The sequence below is a fragment of the Arachis stenosperma genome, chromosome 1, assembly GCF_014773155.1.
Source record: "Arachis stenosperma cultivar V10309 chromosome 1, arast.V10309.gnm1.PFL2, whole genome shotgun sequence".
Classification (NCBI taxonomy): Eukaryota; Viridiplantae; Streptophyta; class Magnoliopsida; order Fabales; family Fabaceae; genus Arachis; species Arachis stenosperma.
The window spans coordinates 109087442-109114026 of record NC_080377.1 but is presented as its reverse complement, the minus strand read 5'-3'; positions in this window follow the sequence as shown (position 1 = coordinate 109114026).

Sequence of the window (26585 nt, the reverse complement as noted above, 5' to 3'; positions counted from 1 at the left end):
TGGATCTCTATAGCTCAAGTTATGGTCGTTTATATGAGAAGAGGTTGGCTTGACAGCTTTCCGGTTCTTTCATTTCTTCATGAGTTCTCCAACTTTTCATGCTTCTTTCTTCATTCCCTTGATCCAATCTTTGCCTTCTAAATCTGAAATCACTTAGCAAACATATCAAGGCATCTAATGGAATCAAGGAGAATTAAATTTAGCTATTTTAAGACCTAAAAGGCATGTTTTCACTCTTAAGCACAATTAAAGGAGAATATACAAAACCATGCTATTTCATTGAATAAATGTGGGTAAAAGGTGATAAAATCCCCTAAATTCAATACAAGATAAACCATCAAATTGGGGTTTGTCAACCTCCCCACACTTAAACCAAGCATGTCCTCATGCTTAAGCCAAGAGAAAGCAAAGGGCATCAACATTTATTCAATAAAAACTAACTAAATGCAATCTACCTATATGCAACTATCTACATGAATGCAATTGCTTGGTCAAAATAAATCAATTCCCAAGAAGCATATATGCACAAGGGCTAAGGACTAGCAAGTCTAATCCACAATCGAATTGAGTTATTAAATATTTTTACAAACTTGCATGAAAAGTGATGATTGTAGGTGGAAGCATGTAATTGAGCATCGAACCCTCACCGGATGTGTTCGCACTCTATTCGCTCAAGTGTTTAGGGTTGATTCTCTCAATTCTCCCCTAATCATGCTTTCTAAGATTTGTTCTTCTTCTAACAATCAACATATATTTCATGCATGCATACATTTATCATGAGGTCTTTTCTTTAGGTTGTAATGGGGTTAGGGTTAAGGTAGGGTCATATATGGCCAGTGGACTAGGATTTGAATCTTTGATTAGCTTAAACTTTCCCACCTAACCTATATAATGACCTATACAATTAAGTACTAATCTAACTACCCATTCCTCACTTTTTCACATACTCATGCATTTTCTTTTCATTTCACAACACTTATGCATTGATTTTATTGAGCTTCGCTTTGGGGCATTTTGTCCCCTTTTTATTTCTTTCTTTTTCTTCTTTTTTCTTTCTTTTTCTAATTTTTTTTCTCTTCCTTTTCCATATTATTTTTCTTTTCTTTTTTTTCTTTTGTTTTTCTCATTTTTTTTTCTATATACAAGAACCTCAATGCATAAGGTTTTACATTTGATCAATATATGAGTATGTACCAAATTCCCAATATTTATACTAATAATACAAAACTACCCTTTTATTCACCCAATGTCCCAAGGTTCCCACACTTGAATGATGCTCACATACACTAGCCCAAGCTAATCAAAGATCCAAATTAAGGACTTTTATTGTTTTCCGCTTTAAGGCTTGTAATGTGCTAAAATTAAGAACAAGTGGGTTAATCGTAGGCTCAAATTGGCTAACAAAGGAAAATAAAAGGGTTGGCTATTTGGATAAGTGAGCTAATGAAATGATGGCCTCAATCATATAAATGCATGAATACACAAAATAATGGACATAAAGAATCAAACAAATCGAAGATTACAGTCATAGGAAGAGAATAATGCACACAAGAAGGAAGAATAAGTGGTTATAAGATGTAAACACACCATTAGGCTCGAATCTCGCAAGCTTGTGTTCTTAGCTCAAAAACCATGTTCCAAAATACATTCTTTCAAGCAAGTTCAACAAAAAATTTTCAAATTGGTAGGGTGCCCTAAAACGGTTTCTTGGAAAAGAAATCATCACTCTAACCAAGTAGTCCTAATAAGAAGAAGGTAGTAAAATATGTACAAATTCTAACCAACATGCAACCTATCATGCAATGCAATAACTAATCTAACAAAGAAAACTAAGAATTGGTGTTGAAAAGGAAATTATTACCCATGGAGATCGGTCGAACGACCTCCCCACACTTGAAGATTGCACCGTCCTCGGTGCATTCAAAGAAGAGCAAGGTGGACGGGTTGCTACAATTGATGAGCTCCTTCAAAAGGTTGTGCGGATGACTTGTTTGTTGTCCCCTTTGAAAGCTTTTCCTTTCTCCCTCCTTGGTGGCCAACCTAAAAGGAAAGAAAAAGAAAGAAAGTTAAGCCTATAACAAAGATATCAAAGCAAATAGAATATAGGCGGGGCTAATGCCAAAGAAAGGTATGGTTCTCACACTACATGGTAGCTACAACATGTAGAGGAGGAAACAATAAGAGAAAATGGCATATCAATGATACTTGATGCAAGAGTAAGGTCAAAGCATGAAGAGCATGATGAGCATCAAGTTCGAACAAGAGAGAGTGGGCCATGAAAGACAATATAAGGTCATATCAATGCACAAAGAACACAAGTGCATAAAAGATTGAGCATTGATTTGAAGAGAAACATCACCCAACAATATGAAACAAGTCAAGAAGCACCAAAGTAATGCAATGAATCCTCAACAATTGAGTAGGAAGATGCAACACCATTATTAAAATGACTAAAAAAAACGAAAACATGCTACAAAAACTAAATGAAAATGGGAAGAGTAGAAGTATACGAATGTGATAAGCAAAAGAAAATGGAAGGGGAGAAAAAAACTCTTTTTTTTTCCGACGCGTGCGCGTCATGCGTGCTTACGCGTCGATGTGCATATTGGTTGAAGGACGCGTACGCGCCAGGTGCGCACACGCATGCATCGAGTTAGGCCGGAGGCATAATGTCGGCCCAAAAGTGGCACAACTCTCGGGTAAAAGTACCGGAGGTGCAGATTGTGCAATCGACGCGCGCGCGCATAGTGCGCGTGCGCGTGCATTGCGAATCTAAGATCATGTGCGCTTACGCGCCAGGTGCGCGCACGCGTGCATAGACTTGTGCCTGAGGCCCAGTGGTCGCACAGGGCAGGCCTAACTCTCGGGTTTTTGGCTGGAGGTGAAATTTGCATCCACGCGTACGCGTACAGTGCGCGTCCGCGTGGGTGGTCAAAAAATGCTCAGGTGCGCGTACGCGTCATGTGCGCGCATGCGTGGATGGTGTTCTGTTTTTCAAAAAAATATTTTTCTAAGTTCTTACACCAATCCAAGCCTTTCAATCCTCCAAACAGCTACCAAAACACCCTAGAACCTTATTCAACATACTATACTACTAACTAAACTTGATAAAACAATAAAAAACAAGAAATTAAACTAATTCTACCAATATTTACAAAAGATAAAAATGAAAATGAGAATCTACCTATAATGGCAACTCAATTCACTTATTAACAAACTAAAAGAGTATGAAAAGAGTTTACCATGGTGGGGTGTCTCCCACCTAGCACTTTTATTTATTGTCCTTAAGTTGGACTTATGGGGAGCTCCTCATCAAGGTGGCTTGTGCTTGTATTCATCTTGGAACTCCCACCAATGCTTGGTTCTCCATTGTGCCCCAAGATTTCTCATGGATTGAGCCAAGTGTTGATGGAGTTCTTCACAAGCTTGGGGCTCCCAAAGTTGATCCTCTTTTTGTGATCCGGGGTCCCACACTTTATTTTCACACCCGTCTTGAGGTTGATCATCATTATTAGTCCAGCCAGGTGGCGAGTAGGGTGAATTCTCTATATAGTGGCCAACAATCCTCCTAGACCCATCTATTTGAGCACTACTCCAACCTTTATATCTCATGTTTGATGCATCAACCATAATGAGCCTTGATTTGCAACGCCCACCACGAAACCTTTTCCGCTTACGCTTCATCCCACAAACTTCCCTAAGTTGGCCATCCGTTTCAAGCAAACCATATTCAAGTGGGATAATAAAACTAATAGAAATGAATTTCACCCACTCAAATGAAGGTGTAGATGGCAACCTAGGCAAAGATGCTTCCAAAGATCTTGACAAAGCATAACCAACCCTCGTTCTTCCATTTCTAGGGACTTCCACCTCTTCACAAGATCTCTTAATCTCAATCCTTTGTTTAACAATTTTATCTAAACCTTTTCCTTTACTCAAATCATAATAGGAAGGGTGAGAAAAATTTACCTCCTCAACGCTTTCTAATGCACTAGGAGAAGGTTCTTCATGCTCAAAGAATTCTTCACCACTAAGACTTGATGCTTGTTCTTTATTTCCATGGGAACTCAATTCTTGCTCTATCCCATCCAAGTCTTCATATGGGATATGCCTTGGAAGGTGTGCACTTTCCTCCCTAGCATCACTTTCAATCATCTTGGAGGGGTTTTGTTCCCACGGAGGCTCCGCATCTCCTAAGTCTTCTACCACTTCTTCCTTGTCTTCAACAATTAAAGCTTCCTCCAATTGTTCCAATACAAAGCAACTTCCCTCATTTCCCACCGGAGTTTCCAATCTCTCCTTCATGCTATGTTCTTCATGTGATTCTCCACATGTAGCCATGGGAGTTCCTTGAGTGTTCAAGCATTGGGAGGCTAATTGATTTGTTACCGCATCTAAGGCGGCCATGAAATTTTGCACATCCCTTTTCATTTCTTCTTGCCCTTGAACAAGAACACCAAGGGTTTCATCCATTAGAGATTGGGGTGGATGGAAGGATTCATCATTTTGGGGGAAGGGTTCATAGTAGGAAGATGGTTCTTCTTGGTAGGGTTGTGGTGGTTCAATGTTTTCCATTCTTTCCACTTGTTGCACAACACACTCCATGGTTGCTTGAAATTGATCCAATGCTTTCTTGAGATGATCCCTTGACTCTTGTTCCTCTTGGATAATATGATTAGGATCATGTGGCTCTTGGATCAATGGATATGAGTATTCTTCCATGGGAGGTTGTGGTGGAAAGTAGTATTCATCTTGTGGTTGAAAATTTTCGTATATTGGAGGTGGTTCATCTTGGTAATAATGTGGAGGAGGTGGCTCTTGAAAATATTGATGTTGGAATGGTGGTGGCTCTATATGTGGTTCATATGGTTCATATGGTTGTTGGTAGGATGGATATGGGTTAGGGTCATATGAAGGTAGTTGGTAAGAAGGGGCTTGTGAGTATGGTTGAGAGTTATGTTGAGGATATGGTTCATAGGCATATGGTGGTGGTTCTTGAAAGTCACAAGGTGATTCACCATAGCCATTGGATTGGTGTGCATCATAGAATGGCTCTTCTTCATAGTGCATTGGTGGAGGTTGTTGCCATGAGGATTGATCATAAGCATATGCCTCCTCCCACCTTTGGTTATCCCATTCTTGATACACATCTTCATTATAGTCCTCATTTCCTACAACATGTTGATAACCAAACTCATAGCCAAGGTGAGAATTCATGATAGCAAGAGGAAAATGAAAACAAAAATCAAATAAGAAGCAAGAAAATTAAATCCTAAAACTAGTAAGAGCTAACAAAAGCAAACATATTCGCACTATTCACATATATACAATAACCAATAACATAACACCATTGCAATTCCCCGGCAACGGCGCCATTTTGATGATTGGATTTTTGACGGTTTAGAATTTCTCAAATAAAATCTCGTCGAAGTATAGTTTCTAAACCAAGCAATAATCCTTTCATACAAAAAGTTGTTTGTCACTAAAACAAACCCCTAAATTTATAAACTGAAGTATTCAAACCTCGGGTCGTTCTCCCTAGGAATTACAATAAAGAGTCTTGTTATTGGTTTGAGTTGTTTTGGGGTTTTGATAAGAGGCATGAAAGTAAATGGCAATGAAAGTAAACTAATAACTATAAAAGGCTCTTGGCAAGGTATGAAAATTAGAAGTCCTATCCTATCCTTCTCAATTGTGATGAGAATTGTTCATTGCTACCACTTAGTTAACCCTTACTAGATAAAGGAAAGTCAAGTGGATGAATTGACTTGAGCCACAAGTTCTGGCCAACTCCCAAGGAAAGACTAGCTTTAGTGCACTCCAAACCAATTAGCAATCTCTCCAATTATCAATCAACAAAGGAATTAGATAACTCAAGTGTCACTAATTACTCTACCTAGGCCAAGAGGAACAAAATCTACACTAAATCTAGAAGAGGTATTTCAACAAACACATATAGTGCAATACAAGTAAACAACATAAATTGCAAGAATTAAAGAGAGATCTAACTATAAAGGCAAGAGATCAATAATAGAAAAGCAAAGAGGAACAATTATTATGAATTGCCTCTTATTGAATTGAAAGAATGTAGAGGGAACAATACTAGATCTACAACAAAATGTAAGAACAACATAAAGAAAATTACAACAAAAGAGTAGAAGAAGATGAATCTAACAACAAGGAATTGAGATGTAGAAGTAGAAGAAAGCAAAGATTAAAACCTAGATCTAAGAACTAATCCTAATCCTAATCCTAATTCTAGAGAGAAGTGAGAGCTTCTCTCTCTAGAAACTAACTCTAACTACTTCTAAAACTAAAATATGACTAATGGTAACTAACATGTGTTTCCCCCTTCACTCCTTGGGTTAAATAGCATCAAAAATGAGTTGGATTGGGCCCACAAGGCTTTAGAATTCGCTGGCCACGTTTTGCTTTAAGTGAACCAGGTGGCAGCAACGGCGCGTGCGCGTACTTTGCGCGTGAGCGCCACCATACGTGTAGCAACTATGGCAAATCTTATATCGTTTCGAAGCCCCGGATGTTAGCTTTCTAACCCAACTGGAACCGCATCATTTGGATCTCTATAGCTCAAGTTATGGTCGTTTAAGTGAGAAGAGGTCGGCTTGACAGCTTTCCGGTTCTTTCATTTCTTCATGAGTTCTCCAACTTTTCATGCTTCTTTCTTCATTCCCTTGATCCAATCTTTGCCTTCTAAATCTGAAATCACTTAGCAAACATATCAAGGCATCTAATGGAATCAAGGAGAATTAAATTTAGCTATTTTAAGACCTAAAAGGCATGTTTTCACTCTTAAGCACAATTAAAGGAGAATATACAAAACCATGCTATTTCATTGAATAAATGTGGGTAAAAGGTGATAAAATCCCCTAAATTCAATACAAGATAAACCATCAAATTGGGGTTTGTCAACCTCCCCACACTTAAACCAAGCATGTCCTCATGCTTAAGCCAAGAGAAAGCAAATGGCATCAACATTTATTCAATGAAAACTAACTAAATGCAATCTACCTATATGCAACTATCTACATGAATGCAATTGCTTGGTCAAAATAAATCAATTCCCAAGAAGCATATATGCACAAGGGCTAAGGACTAGCAAGTCTAATCCACAATCGAATTGAGTTATTAAATATTTTTACAAACTTGCATGAAAAGTGATGATTGTAGGTGGAAGCATGTAATTGAGCATCGAACCCTCACCGGATGTGTTCGCACTCTATTCGCTCAAGTGTTTAGGGTTGATTCTCTCAATTCTCCCCTAATCATGCTTTCTAAGATTTGTTCTTCTTCTAACAATCAACATATATTTCATGCATGCATACATTTATCATGAGGTCTTTTCTTTAGGTTGTAATGGGGTTAGGGTTAAGGTAGGGTCATATATGGCCAGTGGACTAGGATTTGAATCTTTGATTAGCTTAAACTTTCCCACCTAACCTATATAATGACCTATACAATTAAGTACTAATCTAACTACCCATTCCTCACTTTTTCACATACTCATGCATTTTCTTTTCATTTCACAACACTTATGCATTGATTTTATTGAGCTTCGCTTTGGGGCATTTTGTCCCCTTTTTATTTCTTTCTTTTTCTTCTTTTTTCTTTCTTTTTCTAATTTTTTTTCTCTTCCTTTTCCATATTATTTTTCTTTTCTTTTTTTTCTTTTATTTTTCTCATTTTTTTTTCTATATACAAGAACCTCAATGCATAAGATTTTACATTTGATCAATATATGAGTATGTACCAAATTCCCAATATTTATACTAATAATACAAAACTACCCTTTTATTCACCCAATGTCCCAAGGTTCCCACACTTGAATGATGCTCACATACACTAGCCCAAGCTAATCAAAGATCCAAATTAAGGACTTTTATTGTTTTCCGCTTTAAGGCTTGTAATGTGCTAAAATTAAGAACAAGTGGGTTAATCGTAGGCTCAAATTGGCTAACAAAGGAATATAAAAGGGTTGGCTATTTGGATAAGTGAGCTAATGAAATGATGGCCTCAATCATATAAATGCATGAATACACAAAATAATGGACATAAAGAATCAAACAAATCGAAGATTACAGTCATAGGAAGAGAATAATGCACACAAGAAGGAAGAATAAGTGGTTATAAGATGTAAACACACCATTAGGCTCGAATCTCGCAAGCTTGTGTTCTTAGCTCAAAAACCATGTTCCAAAATACATTCTTTCAAGCAAGTTCAACAAAAAATTTTCAAATTGGTAGGGTGCCCTAAAACGGTTTCTTGGAAAAGAAATCATCACTCTAACCAAGTAGTCCTAATAAGAAGAAGGTAGTAAAATATGTACAAATTCTAACTAACATGCAACCTATCATGCAATGCAATAACTAATCTAACAAAGAAAACTAAGAATTGGTGTTGAAAAGGAAATTATTACCCATGGAGATCGGTCGAACGACCTCCCCACACTTGAAGATTGCACCGTCCTTGGTGCATTCAAAGAAGAGCAAGGTGGACGGGTTGCTACAATTGATGAGCTCCTTCAAAAGGTTGTGCGGATGACTTGTTTGTTGTCCCCTTTGAAAGCTTTTCCTTTCTCCCTCCTTGGTGGCCAACCTAAAAGGAAAGAAAAGAAAGAAAGTTAAGCCTATAACAAAGATATCAAAGCAAATAGAATATAGGCGGGGCTAATGCCAAAGAAAGGTATGGTTCTCACACTACATGGTAGCTACAACATGTAGAGGAGGAAACAATAAGAGAAAATGGCATATCAATGATACTTGATGTAAGAGTAAGGTCAAAGCATGAAGATCATGATGAGCATCAAGTTCGAACAAGAGAGAGTGGGCCATGAAAGACAATATAAGGTCATATCAATGCACAAAGAACACAAGTGCATAAAAGATTGAGCATTGATTTGAAGAGAAACATCACCCAACAATATGAAACAAGTCAAGAAGCACCAAAGTAATGCAATGAATCCTCAACAATTGAGTAGGAAGATGCAACACCATTATTAAAATGACTAAAAAAACGAAAACATGCTACAAAAACTAAATGAAAATGGGAAGAGTAGAAGTATACGAATGTGATAAGCAAAAGAAAATGGAAGGGGAGAAAAAAACTCTTTTTTTTTTACCGACGCGTGCGCGTCATGCGTGCTTACGCGTCGATGTGCATATTGGTTGAAGGACGCGTACGCGCCAGGTGCGCGCACGCGTGCATCGAGTTAGGCCGGAGGCATAATGTCGGCCCAAAAGTGGCACAATTCTCGGGTAAAAGTACCGGAGGTGCAGATTGTGCAATCGACGCGCGCGCGCACAGTGCGCGTGCGCGTGCATTGCGAATCTAAGATCATGTGCGCTTACGCGCCAGGTGCGCGCACTCGTGCATAGACTTGTGCCTGAGGCCCAATGGTCGCACAGGGCAGGCCTAACTCTCGGGTTTTTGGCTGGAGGTGAAATTTGCATCCACGCGTACGCGTACAGTGCGCGTCCGCGTGGGTGGTCAAAAAATGCTCAGGTGCGCGTACGCGTCATGTGCGCGCATGCGTGGATGGTGTTCTGTTTTTCAAAAAAATATTTTTCTAAGTTCTTACACCAATCCAAGCCTTTCAATCCTCCAAACAGCTACCAAAACACCCTAGAACCTTATTCAACATACTATACTACTAACTAAACTTGATAAAACAATAAAAAACAAGAAATTAAACTAATTCTACCAATATTTACAAAAGATAAAAATGAAAATGAGAATCTACCTATAATGGCAACTCAATTCACTTATTAACAAACTAAAAGAGTATGAAAAGAGTTTACCATGGTGGGGTGTCTCCCACCTAGCACTTTTATTTATTGTCCTTAAGTTGGACTTATGGGGAGCTCCTCATCAAGGTGGCTTGTGCTTGTATTCATCTTGGAACTCCCACCAATGCTTGGTTCTCCATTGTGCCCCAAGATTTCTCATGGATTGAGCCAAGTGTTGATGGAGTTCTTCACAAGCTTGGGGCTCCCAAAGTTGATCCTCTTTTTGTGATCCGGGGTCCCACACTTTATTTTCACACCCGTCTTGAGGTTGATTATCATTATTAGTCCAGCCAGGTGGCGAGTAGGGTGAATTCTCTATATAGTGGCCAACAATCCTCCTAGACCCATCTATTTGAGCACTACTCCAACCTTTATATCTCATGTTTGATGCATCAACCATAATGAGCCTTGATTTGCAACGCCCACCACGAAACCTTTTCCGCTTACGCTTCATCCCACAAACTTCCCTAAGTTGGCCATCCGTTTCAAGCAAACCATATTCAAGTGGGATAATAAAACTAATAGAAATGAATTTCACCCACTCAAATGAAGGTGTAGATGGCAACCTAGGCAAAGATGCTTCCAAAGATCTTGACAAAGCATAACCAACCCTCGTTCTTCCATTTCTAGGGACTTCCACCTCTTCACAAGATCTCTTAATCTCAATCCTTTGTTTAACAATTTTATCTAAACCTTTTCCTTTACTCAAATCATAATAGGAAGGGTGAGAAAAATTTACCTCCTCAACGCTTTCTAATGCACTAGGAGAAGGTTCTTCATGCTCAAAGAATTCTTCACCACTAAGACTTGATGCTTGTTCTTTATTTCCATGGGAACTCAATTCTTGCTCTATCCCATCCAAGTCTTCATATGGGATATGCCTTGGAAGGTGTGCACTTTCCTCCCTAGCATCACTTTCAATCATCTTGGAGGGGTTTTGTTCCCACGGAGGCTCCGCATCTCCTAAGTCTTCTACCACTTCTTCCTTGTCTTCAACAATTAAAGCTTCCTCCAATTGTTCCAATACAAAGCAACTTCCCTCATTTCCCACCGGAGTTTCCAATCTCTCCTTCATGCTATGTTCTTCATGTGATTCTCCACATGTAGCCATGGGAGTTCCTTGAGTGTTCAAGCATTGGGAGGCTAATTGATTTGTTACCGCATCTAAGGCGGCCATGAAATTTTGCACATCCCTTTTCATTTCTTCTTGCCCTTGAACAAGAACACCAAGGGTTTCATCCATTAGAGATTGGGGTGGATGGAAGGATTCATCATTTTGGGGGAAGGGTTCATAGTAGGAAGATGGTTCTTCTTGGTAGGGTTGTGGTGGTTCAATGTTTTCCATTCTTTCCACTTGTTGCACAACACACTCCATGGTTGCTTGAAATTGATCCAATGCTTTCTTGAGATGATCCCTTGACTCTTGTTCCTCTTGGATAATATGATTAGGATCATGTGGCTCTTGGATCAATGGATATGAGTATTCTTCCATGGGAGGTTGTGGTGGAAAGTAGTATTCATCTTGTGGTTGAAAATTTTCGTATATTGGAGGTGGTTCATCTTGGTAATAATGTGGAGGAGGTGGCTCTTGAAAATATTGATGTTGGAATGGTGGTGGCTCTATATGTGGTTCATATGGTTCATATGGTTGTTGGTAGGATGGATATGGGTTAGGGTCATATGAAGGTAGTTGGTAAGAAGGGGCTTGTGAGTATGGTTGAGAGTTATGTTGAGGATATGGTTCATAGGCATATGGTGGTGGTTCTTGAAAGTCACAAGGTGATTCACCATAGCCATTGGATTGGTGTGCATCATAGAATGGCTCTTCTTCATAGTGCATTGGTGGAGGTTGTTGCCATGAGGATTGATCATAAGCATATGGCTCCTCCCACCTTTGGTTATCCCATTCTTGATACACATCTTCATTATAGTCCTCATTTCCTACAACATGTTGATAACCAAACTCATAGCCAAGGTGAGAATTCATGATAGCAAGAGGAAAATGAAAACAAAAATCAAATAAGAAGCAAGAAAATTAAATCCTAAAACTAGTAAGAGCTAACAAAAGCAAACATATTCGCACTATTCACATATATACAATAACCAATAACATAACACCATTGCAATTCCCCGGCAACGGCGCCATTTTGATGATTGGATTTTTGACGGTTTAGAATTTCTCAAATAAATCTCGTCGAAGTATAGTTTCTAAACCAAGCAATAATCCTTTCATACAAAAAGTTGTTTGTCACTAAAACAAACCCCTAAATTTATAAACTGAAGTATTCAAACCTCGGGTCGTTCTCCCTAGGAATTACAATAAAGAGTCTTGTTATTGGTTTGAGTTGTTTTGGGGTTTTGATAAGAGGCATGAAAGTAAATGGCAATGAAAGTAAACTAATAACTATAAAAGGCTCTTGGCAAGGTATGAAAATTAGAAGTCATATCCTATCCTTCTCAATTGTGATGAGAATTGTTCATTGCTACCACTTAGTTAACCCTTACTAGATAAAGGAAAGTCAAGTGGATGAATTGACTTGAGCCACAAGTTCTGGCCAACTCCCAAGGAAAGACTAGCTTTAGTGCACTCCAAACCAATTAGCAATCTCTCCAATTATCAATCAACAAAGGAATTAGATAACTCAAGTGTCACTAATTACTCTACCTAGGCCAAGAGGAACAAAATCTACACTAAATCTAGAAGAGGTATTTCAACAAACACATATAGTGCAATACAAGTAAACAACATAAATTGCAAGAATTAAAGAGAGATCTAACTATAAAGGCAAGAGATCAATAATAGAAAAGCAAAGAGGAACAATTATTATGAATTGCCTCTTATTGAATTGAAAGAATGTAGAGGGAACAATACTAGATCTACAAAAATGTAAGAACAACATAAAGGAAATTACAACAAAAGAGTAGAAGAAGATGAATCTAACAACAAGGAATTGAGATGTAGAAGTAGAAGAAAGCAAAGATTAAAACCTAGATCTGAGAACTAATCCTAATCCTAATCCTAATTCTAGAGAGAAGTGAGAGCTTCTCTCTCTAGAAACTAACTCTAACTACTTCTAAAACTAAAATATGACTAATGGTAACTAACATGTGTTTCCCCCTTCACTCCTTCGGTTAAATAGCATCAAAAATGAGTTGGATTGGGCCCACAAGGCTTTAGAATTCGCTGGCCACGTTTTGCTTTAAGTGAACCAGGTGGCAGCAACGGCGCGTGCGCGTACTTTGCGCGTGAGCGCCACCATACGTGTAGCAACTATGGCAAATCTTATATCGTTTCGAAGCCCCGGATGTTAGCTTTCTAACCCAACTAGAACCGCATCATTTGGATCTCTATAGCTCAAGTTATGGTCGTTTAAGTGAGAAGAGGTCGGCTTGACAGCTTTCCGGTTCTTTCATTTCTTCATGAGTTCTCCAACTTTTCATGCTTCTTTCTTCATTCCCTTGATCCAATCTTTGCCTTCTAAATCTGAAATTACTTAGCAAACATATCAAGGCATCTAATGGAATCAAGGAGAATTAAATTTAGCTATTTTAAGACCTAAAAGGCATGTTTTCACTCTTAAGCACAATTAAAGGAGAATATACAAAACCATGCTATTTCATTGAATAAATGTGGGTAAAAGGTGATAAAATCCCCTAAATTCAATACAAGATAAACCATCAAATTGGGGTTTGTCAACCTCCCCACACTTAAACCAAGCATGTCCTCATGCTTAAGCCAAGAGAAAGCAAAGGGCATCAACATTTATTCAATGAAAACTAACTAAATGCAATCTACCTATATGCAACTATCTACATGAATGCAATTGCTTGGTCAAAATAAATCAATTCCTGTTCCGAGGGTTACCTGAAACGTGTAGCTCGGTCGTCTGGCAAGACCCGAGGTAGGGGTTCCGTGACCCGAGCTTGGTGTGCTGAGCGGCTGGGGGTTGTACCTGCAATGACACTCCGATGCTTAAGTTAGCATGGGTCCAAGCAGATATTGAGTAGAATTAGAGTATGAGTTATACCTGGGTGCTCCAGTGTATTTATAATGGTGAGATGTGGCCTCCTGTGGATAGGATAAGTTAGTTATCTTATCTTATCTTTAAGTGAGGTCATCTTATCTTCAAGGGAACCGCCTTTATCTTTCTGGGCTTTAGCCGCCTTTAGATTGGGCTATGTTCCTTCGTTTTGGGCCTTCTTCTTTATTTGTCCGAGGTCCGACCTCAGGCGTGGGCCTTTGGGACGAGGTCGGACCTTCTGCGAACTTCCCGAGTTTGGAGAGCTCGGTCAGGGTATGAACAGTGCCCCTGTCCGAGTTCGTCCTTTTGAGAGGTCGAGCTCGGGCATAGTCGTCTTTTCAAAATTTTGAAAATGGCCGTTTCAGCATTTATTGCTTTTTACCGTTTCTCCTCGATTTCCGTTCGGGCTCTGCGAAGGCATTATTTATTTGCCCCTTTCCTCATTTTCTTTGTTTATTCTGTTCCCTTTCCCTTTTTCTGGGTTTTTCGCCACCTCTCTTTCGAGCATCTTCCTTCTTTCTCTCTGTTCTTCTTGCATCGGAGCTCGTCGTCTTCTTCCTTTCTTCCAGGTTTGTTTCTCGTCTTTACTTTCGCTGTGCACATATGCTTTTGTTTTTTTTTCTTCTATGCTGGGGTTGCCCCGAAGAGAGGCGCTGCCATTGCTTTGGTTGTTTGTATGTGGGGGGGCTCTTTTCTCTTGGTACTTTGTTTTCGGGTTACTGCATTTTTCTTCTAAAAGAACTTTTGTTTTCTTGCTTCTGCTGAATGGGTTTTTTGCTGTCTGCCTATTATGTGATTTTTGGCTTGCTGTTGTATTCTTCTTTGTAGGCAAGATTTTTATGTCTCGAAAGGTGTTTCAAGCAATGTTGACCAAGATTCCGAGTGGTCTTGGTTGGGTAGATCCTGTTCCTCTAAGGGTCCCTTCTGTTGTAGATTTTGAGTATCTAGTTAGGTTCCGTAGGGAGTGTAGTATTTGTGAGAACAGGGAGTCTGAGCGAGATTATGAGCTAGTAGCCCCGGAGTCCGAGGAGAGAGTGTGCTTCCCGCCTTTAGAAAGTTCCGAGAAGCTATTCTTTTATGCTTACGATTGTTTTTTCTCTAAGCTGGGTGTACGACTTCCTTTTACCGACTTGGAGTCCGAGGTCCTTTGGTCTTGTAACCTTGCCCCTACGCAACTCCATCCAAATTCTTGGGCGTTTTTAAAGCTGTTTCAACTTTTGTGTCAGTTTTTGGGCGTCTCCCCTTCTGTTTCTCTTTTTTCCTATCTGTTCGTGTTGACGAAACCGGGGTCGGGTGTTGGGAAGGTGTCCTGGGTCTCTTTTAGGGCTAACCAGGGAAAGAAGTTTTGTACCTTATATGATGAGTCGTTTCATGATTTCAAGAACTACTATTTCAAGGTCCGGGCTGCTGGAGATGTCCGACCTTTCTTTCTAGATGAGAGTGGGGAGCCTTCTTTTCCTCTTTGTTGGCAGGAGAATGTAGTGTCGGTGAAGTATACTTTTGAGAGTCTAGATGAGGTGGAGCAGGCTTTTGTGGGTGTGTTGAGCAGTTTATGGGGTCGGGCACCTCACTTGGATACGAAGAAAATGTTGGGAGATCCAAGCCTTCTCCGTTCCGAGTTAGGTAGTTCCCGACCTCTTTGAGATTTCATCTTAGTATTTTGGCTTCGTTTTGGAGGTTTTTCTGTTGTGATAATCCCTTTCTTTTGTTTCTGCAGAGATGTCTTCTCAGGCTGATTCCATGAAGTTCCTTCGTCGGTCGAAGAAGTCTGCGGCTGCTCGGAATATCGAGGCTGAGGCTTCTGCCCGATCTTCTCCGCAGAAGACTACCGTGGGTGTTCAGACTCGGTCGAAGACCATTCCGACTCCTCAGTTCCGAGCTATAACTCAAGATCCTCCGACCTCCGGACCCGGTCACCTTTCCCCGTCTTCGACCTCGGGTCCTCCCCCCAAGAAACAGAAGACCTCTCAAGAGCTTGCCGGTTTCAATGATAAGGATTTTGACGCTCTTGGTTGGATTGAGCAGCACATTCTCCCCCAGACCTTTATTTCTACTGATGATGCGTCTATGGAGCATCACTTTCAGTATATGGCGCGGAGCTGTGTTCGGATGGCTAGTCTTCATGCCGCTATTGCTCGGGAGTTCAAGAAAGCTCCCCTTGGGGCGACCAGCTCCCGACTTGAGAAGGCACGGTCCGAGCTTGATAAGATTAGTCAACTGAAGGCTGCCAGGATTACTGAGCTGGAGGCCTCTTTGGAGGAAGAGAAAACTAGGGCCACCGCGGCTGTGGCGGCGGCGAAGACATCTGAGGAGATGGCGAGGGTGGCGACGGAGAACTATACTAAGCTGTATGCCGAGCTTGTGGAGACGAAGGAGAAGTTGCAGTCTGCTCGGGATGATTTTTACGAGCTGGAAGATAATGTGGCCAAGGGTATGGATGCTATGTTTGTGAATTTGAGGGATCAGGTCCGGGTTCTTGCTCCCGACCTGGATCTGAGCTTATTTAGTACGGAAAACATTGTTGTGGAGGGAAAGATTGTTCCTGCTCCTGCCGAGGATGAGGTTCCGGTGTCCGACCACAAGGCTCCGGTGTCCGACCCCGAGGTTCCGGTTGTGAACCCGACTTCACCTTTGGCTGAGGATAGATCTGGTGTGGAGGTTTCAAACCGGGATGACGTTGCCGTCGATGCAGTCCCGATTTCGATGTTCCCTCCGCAGCCTTCTGTTGATGCGGAGACCGGAAAGGACCTTGATCCTCTGTGATCTTTTTAGTGGTTTGCCCGGCCTGTGGGCTTTTTGTTGGATGGCTTTTGTGAACACTTTTGGACACCTTTTTGCTTTTATTTAGCCACTTGTGGTGACTTTATTATGCGGTGTTTGTGTTTTGACCTTTGGTTTCTGCCTTCGTGCTTTTTAGTTGTTTTTCGGATAACAACTTTTTAGCCAGCGTTTTGACTTTATGTTTCCGCTTTCGTGCTTTTTAGTTGTTTTTCGGATAACAACTTTTTAGCTAGCGTTTTGACTTTATGTCTCCGCTTTCGTGCTTTTTAGTTGTTTTTCGGATAACAACTTTTTAGCTAGCGTTTTGACTTTATGTCTCCGCTTTCGTGCTTTTTAGTTGTTTTTCGGATAACAACTTTTTAGCTAGCGTTTTGAAACTTCTTTCGATTTCGTTCTTTTCGCTTGTACTTTTTAGTTGCTTTTTGTAAAGCAACTTTTTAGTAAGCGTTTTTCGAAATCCTGGTTCTTGCCGTTTTAAGGCTTCTTTCTTGGGCCGAGCCTTTTCTCGGACATCGGGTGCTCGAGTACCTCCTTTTTGTTAGGTCCGACTTTGTCGTTGGTCGGTCCTTTTGAGTTATTTCTGTAATCTCTTTTTATTTGGCTTTTTGAGCCATTTTAGAGTTACTTTATAACTCTTTGTTGGGTCCGACTTCGTCGTTTGGTCGGCCTTTTTAAGTTATTTTTGTAACCTCTTTTTTATTTGGCTTTTCGAGCCATTTCAGAGTTACTTTATAACTTCTCACATTAATTTGAACCTCGTCGCTTTATCTTTGCCGACCTTGTATGGTCTCTTGGCAAATGATTTTTTGCGTTTTGCCGAGCATAAATTAATGCGCCTTGGTGGGGTACTTTCTAGGATTTGCTTCATCATGAGGAAGAGAAAATAGAGAAATTTGATTAGTATTAAAAAGAAAGAATATTTACAAAGTGTTTACCCTTTAGGTCGGGTGTCCTACTTAACCGGGTGTCTCATTAAAAAACCCTTGTAGGGAAAAAGAGTACACCTCGGGTTAAGTTTTTCTAGCTGTAGTACCGTCTTAGATTACAGGCGTGCCAGGTCCTGGGCAGCTCATTGCCTTCTAGGTCGGATATTTTGTAGTAGCCTGTCCCTAAGACTTCTGTTACCTTGTAGGGCCCTTTCCAATTTGCGGCTAGCTTTCCTTCTCCCGACTTTTGTGTTCCGATGTCATTTCGGATTAGAATCAGGTCGTGACTGGAGAAGCTTCGCTTTATTACCTTTTGATTGTATCTGAGGGCCGTTCGCCGTTTTAAGGCTTCTTCTCGGATTCGGGCTCTTTCTCGGACCTCGGGGAGGAGGTCGAGTTCTTCCCTTTGTGCCTGTGGGTTGCCTCTTTCGTTGTAGAAGATGACTCTGGGCGACCCTTCATCTATTTCGATAGGAATCATTGCCTCCATCCCGTAAGCTAGCCGGAATGGGGATTCTCCCGTTGTAGAGTGCGGGGTTGTCCGATATGCCCATAGTACCTGGGGAGTTCGTCGGCCCACGCCCCTTTGGCCTCTTGGAGTCTTCGCTTTAACCCGGCCAAGATGACTTTATTTGCAGCCTCTGCTTGTCCATTGGCTTGTGGGTGCTCGACCGATGTGAATTGCTGTTTGATTTTTAGTTCGGCCACCAAGTTCTGAAAGCTTGTGTCCGTGAACTGTGTTCCATTGTCTGTTGTGATGGAGTAGGGGACTCCGAACCTCGTGACGATGTTTTTGTATAGGAATTTACGGCTTTTCTGAGCCGTAATAGTGGCTAAGGGTTCGGCTTCGATCCACTTTGTGAAGTAGTCGACCCCTACTATGAGGTATTTGACTTGCCCCGGTCCTTGTGGAAACGGGCCGAGTAGGTCGAGTCCCCATTTTGCGAAGGGCCATGGCGCAGTGATGCTGATAAGGTCTTCGGGCGGTGCCTTGTGAAAATTGGCGTGTTTTTGGCAGGGGGGGCATATTTTCACAAACTCTGTCGCGTCTCTTTGTAAGGTCGGCCAGTAGAACCCGGCCCTGACTACTTTCTTGGATAGTGCCCGAGCTCCGAGATGGTTCCCACACATGCCTTCGTGGACTTCTTCGAGGACGCCCTTTGTTTCTGAGGTCGGAACGCACCTAAGGAGGGGGTTTGAGAATCCTCTTCTGTATAATACGTCGTGAATTAGCGTATAATTCTGGGCGTCCTTTGTAAGCCTTTTAGCTTCTTTCTTTCTATGGGGAGAGTTCCTGACTTCAGGTAGTTGAGTATGGGGGTCATCCATCCTTGCTGTTGGTTGGATATATTTAACGTTTCTTCCTCTCTTAGCACGGAGGGAGATTGTAGGGTTTCTTGGAGAAGACTTCTGTTGTTGCCTCCGGGCTTGGTGCTAGCGAGCTTCGAGAGGGCGTCTGCCCGGGCATTTTGTTCCCGAGGTATGTGCTGGATTTGTATTTCCGGGAAGTGTCGTAATTGTGCCTGTGTTTGATCCAGGTATTTTTTCATAGTAGGGTCTTTGGCCTGGTAACTTCCATTTACTTGTGATGTGACGACCTGGGAGTCGCTGAAGATCGTGATTCTCTGGGCTCCGACCTCTTCGGCTAGCTTTAGTCCTGCTAGTAGGGCCTCGTATTCGGCTTGGTTGTTTGAAGCCTGGAACTCGAATTTTAAGGATAGCTCTATCCGTGTTCCTTGGTCGCTTTCGAGTATAACACCGGCTCCGCTTCCTGTTTTGTTTGAGGACCCGTCGACATACAGATTCCACGAGAGTGGGGTTCCCGGGGTCTCAGTATATTCTGCGATGAAGTCGGCTAGATATTGAGATTTTATGGCAGTCCGGGCTTCATAGTGGAGGTCGAACTCGGACAGTTCCACCGCCCATTGTAGGATTCGTCCTGCCATGTCTGTTTTTTGTAGGATGTGTCTCATGGGTTGGTTCGTCCGGACTTTGATGGTGTGGGCTTGAAAGTAGGGACGGAGCCTCCGAGCCGTGAATACTAGGGCGTAGGCGAATTTCTCTATTTTCTGATAGTTTAATTCGGCCCCTTGTAGTGCCTTGCTTACGAAGTATATGGGGTGTTGTCCTTGGTCATTTTCTCGTATTAATGCTGAAGCAACTGCCCGATGTCCGACCGAGAGGTATAATACGAGCTCTTCCCCTTTTAAAGGTCGGGTTAGGATTGGTGGCTGCCCGAGGAATTCCTTGAATTCTTGGAAGGCTTTTTCGCACTCCGGGGTCCATGAGAAGGGTTTCCCTTTCTTTAGGAGTGAGTAGAGAGGTAGTGATTTTATCGCTGATCCTGCCAAGAATCTTGATAGGGCGGCTAGCCTTCCATTTAGTTGTTGTACTTCTTTGACACACGTCGGGCTCTTCATTTTGAGTATCGCTTGGCATTTGTCCGGGTTTGCTTCGATGCCTCTTTGAGTCAGCATGAAGCCTAAGAACTTTCCGGCTTCTGCGGCGAAGGTGCACTTGGTCGGGTTAAGTCTCATGTTGTGTTTCCTGAGGGTGCCGAAGACACTTGTGAGGTCGGGAACCAAGTTTCTGTCTTCTTGTGTCTTTACCAGCATATCGTCGACGTACACTTCTAGCTGTAGCCCGATGTGCTCTGAGAATACTTTGTTCATTAGCCTCTGGTAGGTTGACCCGGCGTTCTTCAGCCCGAAGGGCATTAATACGTAGCAGTAGTTTGCCCTTGGGGTTATGAACGAGGTCTTTTCTTGGTCGGGTCCGTACATCGGGATTTGATTGTATCCCGAGTATGCATCCATGAAGGAGAGATATCTGTAGCCTGAGGCTGCGTCGACTAAGGCGTCGATGTTTGGTAGTGGATATGGGTCTTTGGGGCAGGCTTTGTTGAGATCCGTGTAATCGACGCACATCCTCCATTTTCCGTTGGGCTTTTTTACCAGGACCACGTTTGCGAGCCATAGGGGATATTTTACTTCCCTAATGAATCCTGCATCTAGCAGTGCTTGTACCTGTTCTTCTATTGCCTGCATGCGCTCGGGTCCGAGCTTCCGGCGTCTCTGTTGGACAGGTCTGGATCCCGGGTATACTGATAGCTTATGGCACATCAGGTCGGGACTTATGCCTGGCATGTCGGAGGCCTTCCAGGCGAAGAGGTCGGAATTCTCCCTTAAGAGGGTTATGAGTTCCTCCTTTAGGCCTGCTTCGAGGTTTGCTCCAATGTTTGTTACTTTTTCAGGTGTGTTCCCGATTTGGATCCTTTCGGTTTCTCCCTCTGGTTGTGGCCGAAGGTCTTCTCGGGTTTGAACTCGCCCGAGTTCTATTGTGTTGACTTCTTTCCCTTTTAGGCTTAGACTTTCGTTGTAGCATCGCCGTGCTAATTTTTGGTCGCCTTTTAGGGTGGCGATTCCCTTTGCGGTAGGGAACTTCATACAGAGGTGTGGGGTTGATACCACAGCTGCCAGTTTGTTTAGGGTTGGTCGCCCAATGAGGGCATTGTATGCTGAGGTAACGTCGACTATAATGTAGTCGATGCTTAACGTTTTAGATTGCTCGCCTCTTCTGAAGGTAGTGTGTAGCGAGATGTATCCTAAGGGGTGGATCGGGGTGTCCCCTAGCCCAAATAGGTCGGAGGGATAGGCCTTTAGCTCTTTTTCTTCAAGTCCGAGCTTGTCGAAGGCCGCTTTGAACAGGATATCTGCTGAGCTTCCTTGGTCAATCAGGGTTCGATGTAAGTTGGCGTTTGCTAGGATAATGGTGATCACCATAGGATCGTCGTGGCCGGGTATTATCCCCTGAGCATCTTCTTGGGTAAATGAGATGGTTGGCAGCTCGGGCAGGGGATTGTCTTCTCGGACATGATAGATCTCTTTGAGGTGTCTTTTTCGCGAGGATCTGGATGTTCCTCCGCCTGCAAAACCTCCGTTTATCATGTGTATGTGCCTTTCAGGGGTTCGCAGGGTCTGTTCGGCCCGATCCTCGTTATCTCCCCTCCTTCTCTTTTTGGTCTCTTCTCCTTTTTCCGCATGTATCTGTCGAGTTTTCCTTCTCTGGCTAGCTTTTCTATAACATTCTTCAGATCGTGGCAGTCATTAGTAGAATGACCGTAGAGCTTGTGGTATTCACAGTATTCGGACCGATCTCTCCCCGCTCTCTTGTGTTTTAAAGGTCGGGGCGGTGGGATTTTTTCGGTGTGGCATACCTCTCTGTAGACGTCTACCAGGGAAACTCGGAGGGGAGTGTAGCTATGGTACTTCCGTGGTTTGTCCGAGTTGGACTCTTCTTTCTTTTTCTGTTCTCGATCTCGGTCTCGGAGTGGGTAGGTTGATTCCTTCCTAGAAGAGTCTCTTAGCTGGGAGGTTTCCTCCATGTTGATATATTTTTCTGCCCGCTCTTGCACCTCGTATAAGGAGGTCGGGTATCGTTTGGATAGGGATTGGCTAAATGGTCCTTCTTTTAGGCCGTTTGCTAGTCCCATGATGGCTGCTTCAGTGGGCAAGTGTTGTATGTCCAGGCAGGCTTTGTTGAATCGCTCCATGTATTCTCGGAGAGTTTCTTGGTTACCCTGTTTGATCCCGAGTAGACTGGGGGCATGTTTTGCCTTGTCCTTTTGAATAGAGAACCTTGTTAGGAATTTCTTGGTTAGGTCCTCGAAGCTGGAGATTGATCCTGGTGGCAGGTTGTCGAACCACTTCATGGCCGACTTGGTGAGAGTGGTGGGGAAGGCTTTGCACCGAATCGCGTCGGAGGCGTCGACCAGGTACATTCTGCTTCGGAAGCTGCTGAGGTGGTGACTTGGGTCGGTGGTGCCGTCGTAGAGATCCATATCAGGTGGTTTGAAGTTTCGCGGTACCTTCTCCTTCATGATCTCTTGTGTGAAGGGATCATGGTTGTTTTCGGGGGTGGCGCCGCGTTCCGTCCGGTCTTTCAACTCGGCCTCTATCTTCCGCAGCTTTTCTTCTAACTCTCTGCGCTTGCGAGCTTCCCTTCTCAAATCTTGTTCAGTTTCTTTCTGCTTTTTTATGTCCTCTTCGAGTTGTTTCAGTCGGTTTTGCTGTGCCCGTACTGCTTCTAGAATTTCTGAGCTCTCTTCTTTTTCGGGATTTTGTGGATTTTTGTTTGGAAGTGATGTCTTTGGGCGATTCTGTTTGTTTCCTCCTGGAGTGCGTGGTGATAGAGGGCTGTCCGGTCGTTCTCCGGTGTCAATTTCCTCTTCTTGTTCTGATGTAGCGTGGTTATTGTTGGGAGGGTCGTCCGCCATGGTAAAGGGATGACTTCCAGGTCCCCGGCAACGGTGCCAATGTTCCGAGGGTTACCTGAAACGTGTAGCTCGGTCGTCTGGCAAGACCCGAGGTAGGGGTTCCGTGACCCGAGCTTGGTGTGCTGAGCGGCTGGGGGTTGTACCTGCAATGACACTCCGATGCTTAAGTTAGCATGGGTCCAAGCAGATATTGAGTAGAATTAGAGTATGAGTTATACCTGGGTGCTCCAGTGTATTTATAATGGTGAGATGTGGCCTCCTGTGGATAGGATAAGTTAGTTATCTTATCTTATCTTTAAGTGAGGTCATCTTATCTTCAAGGGAACCGCCTTTATCTTTCTGGGCTTTAGCCGCCTTTAGATTGGGCTATGTTCCTTCGTTTTGGGCCTTCTTCTTTATTTGTCCGAGGTCCGACCTCAGGCGTGGGCCTTTGGGACGAGGTCGGACCTTCTGCGAACTTCCCGAGTTTGGAGAGCTCGGTCAGGGTATGAACAATTCCCAAGAAGCATATATGCACAAGGGCTAAGGACTAGCAAGTCTAATCCACAATCGAATTGAGTTATTAAATATTTTTACAAACTTGCATGAAAAGTGATGATTGTAGGTGGAAGCATGTAATTGAGCATCGAACCCTCACCGGATGTGTTCGCACTCTATTCGCTCAAGTGTTTAGGGTTGATTCTCTCAATTCTCCCCTAATCATGCTTTCTAAGATTTGTTCTTCTTCTAACAATCAACATATATTTCATGCATGCATACTGTTCATACCCTGACCGAGCTCTCCAAACTCGGGAAGTTCGCAGAAGGTCCGACCTCATCCAAAGGCCCACGCCTAAAGGTCGGACCTCGGACATCATAGCAAGGAAGGCCCATCAAAAGGAACGCAGCCCAAAACCTAAAAGCCGAAATAGGCCTAGAAGAGGCGGTTCCGCAAAGATAGAGATAAAACTCCCAAAAGATAAGATAAGATAAGAATATCTTATCCAGGGAAGATCACTGCCAACCACTATAAATACACTGGAGCACCCAGGTATAACTCATACTCTAATTCTACTCAATATCTGCTTGGACCCATGCTAACTTAAGCATCGGAGTGTCATTGCAGGTACAACCCCCCGCCGCTCAGCACACCAAGCTCGGGTCACGGAACCCCTACCTCGGGTCTTGCCAGACGACCGAGCTACACGTTTCAGGTAACCCTCGGAACATTGGCGCCGTAGCCGGGGACCCTGGAAGTCATCCCTTTACCATGGCGGACGACCCTCCCAACAATAACCACGCTACATCAGAACAAGAAGAGGAAATTGACACCGGAGAACAACCGGACAGCCCTCTATCACCACGCACTCCAGGAGGAAACAAACAGAATCGCCCAAAGACATCACTTCCAAACAAAAATCCACAAAATCCCGAAAAAGAAGAGAGCTCAGAAATTCTAGAAGCAGTACGGGCACAGCAAAACCGACTGAAACAACTCGAAGAGGATATAAAAAAGCAGAAAGAAACTGAACAAGATTTGAGAAGGGAAGCTCGCAAGCGCAGAGAGTTAGAAGAAAAGCTGCGGAAGATAGAGGCCGAGTTGAAAGACCGGACGGAACGCGACGCCACCCCCGAAAACAACCATGATCCCTTCACGCAAGAGATCATGAAGGAGAAGGTACCGCAAAACTTCAAACCACCTGATATGGATCTCTACGACGGCACCACCGACCCAAGTCACCACCTCAGCAACTTCCGAAGCAGAATGTACCTGGTCGACGCCTCCGACGCGATTCGGTGCAAAGCCTTCCCCACCACTCTCACCAAGTCGGCCATGAAGTGGTTCGACAACCTGCCACCAGGATCAATCTCCAGCTTCGAGGACCTAACCAAGAAATTCCTAACAAGGTTCTCTATTCAAAAGGACAAGGCAAAACATGCCCCCAGTCTACTCGGGATCAAACAGGGTAACCAAGAAACTCTCCGAGAATACATGGAGCGATTCAACAAAGCCTGCCTGGACATACAACACTTGCCCACTGAAGCAGCCATCATGGGACTAGCAAACGGCCTAAAAGAAGGACCATTTAGCCAATCCCTATCCAAACGATACCCGACCTCCTTATACGAGGTGCAAGAGCGGGCAGAAAAATATATCAACATGGAGGAAACCTCCCAGCTAAGAGACTCTTCTAGGAAGGAATCAACCTACCCACTCCGAGACCGAGATCGGGAACAGAAAAAGAAAGAAGAGTCCAACTCGGACAAACCACGGAAGTACCATAGCTACACTCCCCTCCGAGTTTCCCTGGTAGACGTCTACAGAGAAGTATGCCACACCGAAAAAATCCCACCGCCCCGACCTTTAAAACACAAGAGAGCGGGGAGAAATCGGTCCGAATACTGTGAATACCACAAGCTCTACGGTCATTCTACTAATGACTGCCACGACCTGAAGAATGTTATAGAAAAGCTAGCCAGAGAAGGAAAACTCGACAGATACATAGCGGAAAAAGGAGAAGAGACCAAAAAGAGAAGGAGGGGAGATAACGAGGATCGGGCCGAACAGACCTTGCGAACCCCTGAAAGGCACATACACATGATAAACGGAGGTTTTGCGGGCGGAGGAACATCCAGATCCTCGCGAAAAAGACACCTCAAAGAGATCTATCATGTCCGAGAAGACAATCCCCTGCCCGAGCTGCCAACCATCTCATTCACCCAAGAAGATGCTCAGGGGATAATACCCGGCCACGACGATCCTATGGTGATCACCATTATCCTAGCAAACGCCAACTTACATCGAACCCTGATTGACCAAGGAAGCTCAGCAGATATCCTGTTCAAAGCGGCCTTCGACAAGCTCGGACTTGAAGAAAAAGAGCTAAAGGCCTATCCCTCCGACCTATTTGGGCTAGGGGACACCCCGATCCACCCCTTAGGACACATCTCGCTACACACTACCTTCGGAAGAGGCGAGCAATCTAAAACGTTAAGCATCGACTACATTATAGTCGACGTTACCTCAGCATACAATGCCCTCATTGGGCGACCAACCCTAAACAGACTGGCAGCTGTGGTCTCAACCCCACACCTCTGTATGAAGTTCCCTACCGCAAAGGGAATCGCCACCCTAAAAGGCGACCAAAAATTAGCACGGCGATGCTACAACGAAAGTCTAAGCCTAAAAGGGAAAGAAGTCAACACAATAGAACTCGGGCGAGTTCAAACCCGAGAAGACCTTCGGCCACAACCAGAGGGAGAAACCGAAAGGATCCAAATCGGGAACACACCTGAAAAAGTAACAAACATTGGAGCAAACCTCGAAGCAGGCCTAAAGGAGGAACTCATAACCCTCTTAAGGGAGAATTCCGACCTCTTCGCCTGGAAGGCCTCCGACATGCCAGGCATAAGTCCCGACCTGATGTGCCATAAGCTATCAGTATACCCGGGATCCAAACCCATCCAACAGAGACGCCGGAAGCTCGGACCCGAGCGCATGCAGGCAATAGAAGAACAGGTACAAGCACTGCTAGATGCAGGATTCATTAGGGAAGTAAAATATCCCCTATGGCTCGCAAACGTGGTCCTGGTAAAAAAGCCCAACGGAAAATGGAGGATGTGCGTCGATTACACGGATCTCAACAAAGCCTGCCCCAAAGACCCATATCCACTACCAAACATCGACGCCTTAGTCGACGCAGCCTCAGGCTACAGATATCTCTCCTTCATGGATGCATACTCGGGATACAATCAAATCCCGATGTACGGACCCGACCAAGAAAAGACCTCGTTCAT